General features: G+C 44.8%; 1 long non-coding RNA gene across 1 annotated transcript; it reads left to right on the top strand.

Annotated features, from left to right (window-relative positions):
* The first annotated feature begins 794 nt into the window (after nucleotides 1-794).
* LOC120719251 lies at nucleotides 795-3,759 on the top strand. Its single transcript, XR_005692640.1, has 3 exons — nucleotides 795-985; nucleotides 1,108-1,193; nucleotides 1,516-3,759. It is a non-coding gene; the product is annotated as an uncharacterized LOC120719251 (long non-coding RNA).
* The last annotated feature ends 824 nt before the right edge of the window (nucleotides 3,760-4,583 follow it).

The raw sequence follows: 4,583 nt of genomic DNA, 5'->3' as shown, positions 1-4,583 counted from the left end.
GAAGCTGGAAGAAATACATAAAGTAAAGGTATCCATATGCATTGCAGTACAAGAGTACTTGTTTAATTCCCCCCACAGCTATCAACCTACCACCACTGGCTTCATTCTTCCTGCACAAAACTAATTTCAGTATGATAGAGAGATACAGATATAGATAGATATGAACTGCTATGTGCTGCTGGTTCTGAAATTTTCAACCCAAATCATAATGCACAGCCAAAATTCTCTGTTACATCATCCATCTCCAATCCCTTCCTCCTCCTCCTCATTCTCTCCCTCCACCATCCTCTTCTTTCTCTCTTATCTCTGCTGGCCCCGTCTCTTGGGGGTCGTTCGTTTTTGTCATAATCACCTTGGAGATTGGGGACTGGTGCCCATGGCAGAGCTGAGCTGAGTGGAGGAGAGGAGGATAGAGGATGAGAGGATGAGAGAAAAAAAAATTTGATTGGGGGGGTGTTAAGATGAGCAGTGGAGGACAGTCTTGCGGGGGGGGGGATGACGGCTTGTCTGGCTCAGCCCCGGCTAATGTGAGGGGACAGCCTTGGCTATGCCTTAACCACACTCGCGCCGTCGATGCCAGGCAGAGCGGGGAGGAGAGAATAGACGGATGAAACGCTTTCCTTTTCAGCGCTGCCTTCTCCCGCCCGCACTGACTGCATTCGGAGGCGCGTGGGGCCCCAATGTCACACCCTGTAGGTGTTTAAGCTGCTTACTTACACCAACAAGAGAAAGAGATGAGGCAATAGAAGACAGGGAGACAGAAAGGGAGAGGAAGCTACAGAAAGGATGAGAGAGGGAGAATGGGGAAGAATTGGAAGAGGTCGGGGGCGGAGGTCACGGTTGTAGGAGGTTGTAATGTATAAGTATCCCAGTTAGACTGTCTTCACATCAAGGAAGGGTTTATTTCATGTGAGGGGGATACTCATCAAGCGTTACGCCGGTGCAAATTGCACGTATCTAGGTGTGACGACTAGAACGCTGCATTGTAAGTGGGAAGAGGCAAAGTCATCAGAATGACAATATGATAAGTGTTTTTTCTCCAGCCCCACCCTGCTGACTCTCTGTCTTTTTTTTTTTCTTTTTTTTTTTTTTACGCTCTTCGATAAGGAGAGGCTGAATGGGAAGGCGTGGGATGCACCAGTCAGGAGATGGTTTCATCACGAGCGGGAGCCAGGGGGGTCGCAGTGTGCCGTGTGAGTTTTTAAAAAATCCTATTTTGCTGTGAGGCTTAGTTGTGTTCAAACCTGTGTTTATCTCACTGGGATGTGAGGGGGTGATGATGACATGTGTTGGGGGTGGAGGGTGGGAGGGGGTTTAGCGTGAGGTCAAAGAGTGATGGGCACAAGAGAGGCTTCTGTTGGGATCATTTTAAAGGTGCTACACAAGGGTCAAAAGGTGATAGTTTGGGCAAAGACGCCTCACACCAACAAACATGTTTGACATTTGTACTCGTGCTCTTTTTCTCTCAGTGTGTTGCGCTCACTGTTTTAACTTGTATTTCTGTCCTCTCAGCAGCCTTCTTGTTGATCCATGCTGGTAAGGTTCTGAGACACTCCCTCCTCAGGTCACCGACTCTGTTTGTCCTAGTCCGCCTTTCCTTCTACCCTTTTCCCTCCCACCCCTCCATCTCCTCTCTTCCTCTCCTCGCCTGACCAGTTCCTCTAATTTGGTTTCTAATTTTTGTTCTGCACCTCATCTCCTCTCCCTTCGTCTATGTGGGGGTAAAGTGCAGCCCCTCCCCTCAGCGGTGTTTGTGTTTTCTCTGTTAATATAATGTGTATGCGCACTGTGCCCATGTGGGTTTGTGAGTAAATCCCCTAAAGTACCTGAGGTTTTTAGCTGTGCGGTCCTTCTTCAAAATGATGATTTAACACTGGTGGCCTTTGGGAAAACACGCTCCACATAAGACTCCTGGTTAACATGCTGGGAGAAACATGTTGGTTTATATCATGTGCAAAAAACCCACACATCCAAAAGTGCACGCAAACACAAAAATGAAGAAAAAAGTCAGACTGAACAGACCAATAAATAAAATGTGAGCCTGACTATGTGTATGATGTGTTTTTCTGTGTGTGTGGGTTGTCCAGATGTTACTCATGTTGTGGATCTGTTTAAGCAGACACATAATGGGGGTATGTCTTGGTTAGGGAGTCCCAATGATGTAAATTATTAAACTGTACAGTGAAGACATTCACCGTATTTTAAGTTTAGCGTAAGGTCAGTTTAAGGTGAGGGTTAACAAAGTACCTGCTATCGTTAAGGTTAGAGAGAAATCAAAGTAAAGTCAGTATATATCTGTAATATGTGTGTTTGTGTGTATGTGTGCGATTGCTGGACAGAGAGAAATTGTGCATAGCATGGTAGTAGAGCTTACAGTAAATGGAGACATTTAGGAAAGCAGTACACAGACACAAACACGCGGATCAAAGAGGTTTGAGCATTACAGTACACTGGGGAACAAAAGGAATAGAGAGAGGGAGAGAAGAGGATGTGAGTGAAGGTGAATAGAAACCCCAATCAATATGGCATCCAAGAACAGCTTGAGCTAACGAAGGAGCGCAGAAAGCGGGAGAAAGCGAAGAGAGAGAAAAAAGTAGGTCAGATAATGAGTGGAGAGGGTGAGTGTTTGTGTGGAGGACAGAAAAAGGGAACAGAGCTGTGATAGAACAACACTGGGGGTCAGGACAGAGAGGAGAGACCGTGAATGAGGGAGTCACGAGCTCCTGACCCATACTGACCTCTCAGCCTGGAGGACCTGAAGAGCTCAGGGCAGGGGAGGGGATGAGGTGAGGTCTTGTGGGAGGTTTGGAAAAGGAGGAGGTGATATTGATGTGGCCAAAACATCAGGGGAGGGAAATGATGGGAGGAGGAATGAGGTTGATAGTCAAAAGGGATGGGGGTCAGCTGGCAATCCAGGAACAGTAGGGATTCCTCTTTTTGCTCTCACGAATACTGTACACAACTCCAAAATTGAGTTCACCTCAATACTCACATCAGCTGTGTGCCTCCTTCACAGGCCGTTCTGGTAGCGCACTCACATTTGCGCATGTCACACATCTACCTGGATAACAGGAACATTTATTTTCTTATCACTAACATGTAGCAAAATAAACAACTCCACATTCCTAAAAGCTCCAAATCTGTGCCAGGATAACTGGCACACATTTTGTTTGTACCCTAGGATCATTGGCTAATCCACGCGACCCTGTCTTGAGGATGATTCCCTGTTCAAAATCCAGTTTAGTCCTTTGAAAGAGGAAACACAGGGCTCAACAATGAAAATCTTTACTACTACTGCTGCACAGACAGTGAGAAATATTCTGTGCTGAAAAGGGATTGCTATGCAGGTTTGTCTCCCAGTGGCCCTACTGTAGGTTTTCTCATGAGAAGCATTTTCACATGTTTTCACACAAATCAAAGATGGTGGATTTCTGTTTCAGTTTCACTGCTGTACAAGGATCAGCTGTACTTTTCTTTATAATGAGTTAAAACGGCTGCTCTGAAAAGGCCTCTTGTGCTTTTGCAGACAGAGAAGTTGCCCAGTGGTGGTATTTGTTGTAAAGGAAATGAATAATGGACCCAAAGCAATTCTTTTTTTCTTTCTTTCTTTTTTTTGGTGCTGCACATACACTGAATTTAAATTCTTGAAAGATAATAATGCAGTCAGCGTGGTCGGGTTGGTAGTCCATGTATGCAACCAGTAAATGAATGTTTCTGTGATACGTGGCTCTTCAGACATCAACGTTGTGCATCGTGATGATTTGACCTTATTTAGCACTGCACTCCTGTAACATTGTTCAGTCATGATGTATGGGTTTGCAAACAGGATCAAAAAACCTTGCAGCAGACTAAGAATTAGAATATCTATATATTTCTATTCCATACTGTTTTTTCCTTGTCAAATCTTGGCATCTACATTAGCTACTATGCAACTCATTTCTTGGCAGTTTGCTCAGAGATTTGGGTGTGATCTTTGGTTGGGCCTCCAGCCACTAGCCTCAAGCAGAGATGAAGAGCCAGCTCACCTCTTTCCACAACTGGCCACAACTGATACTGAGTCGAGGAGCATCACTTTAGGCTGTCCATAGCATGTTTTCTTTCTTCTTCTCCACACTGCACGTAGGCATGCAATCTACAGAAATAACCTCCCAAGATCTGTAAACACACCTCGGTGTGCAAATCGAAGCATTCCACCCCGTAAGATTTCATTCTGTGTAACCGTTTGATATAGGCTTAGGACCAGTGTTGCATGTTATTCTGCTGTAACTATAAAATAAATATAGGATGAAATTAGAACAAATTTGGTTGTCAGAATTGACAGGGGTTGCAGAGCACCAGCCATGTTTGTTCAGCTGTGAAAGACAGAATCAAAGTGTCTGCAGTGGCAGAAAGAACCTTGAATTTTGGAACTTTTTGTGAAAATTGCATCTTGATCTGAACGTGCACGCAGCAGTAGTCAAACATGGAATATGCCATCTTGATTTATTTTTTTTCCAGAAGGCTTTCTAATACCTCAGAGTGCTTGCTGTGGATTGCAATGGATCGGGAAAGATTCATTTTGGTCTCCGAGTGAAGAACAAACT

This window comes from Simochromis diagramma, unplaced genomic scaffold (assembly GCF_900408965.1).
Source record: "Simochromis diagramma unplaced genomic scaffold, fSimDia1.1 OVJJ01000545.1, whole genome shotgun sequence".
NCBI classification, from domain to species: domain Eukaryota; kingdom Metazoa; phylum Chordata; class Actinopteri; order Cichliformes; family Cichlidae; genus Simochromis; species Simochromis diagramma.
The sequence above is the reverse complement of the archived record's forward strand: the minus strand, read 5'-3'. Positions and strand labels throughout refer to the sequence as shown.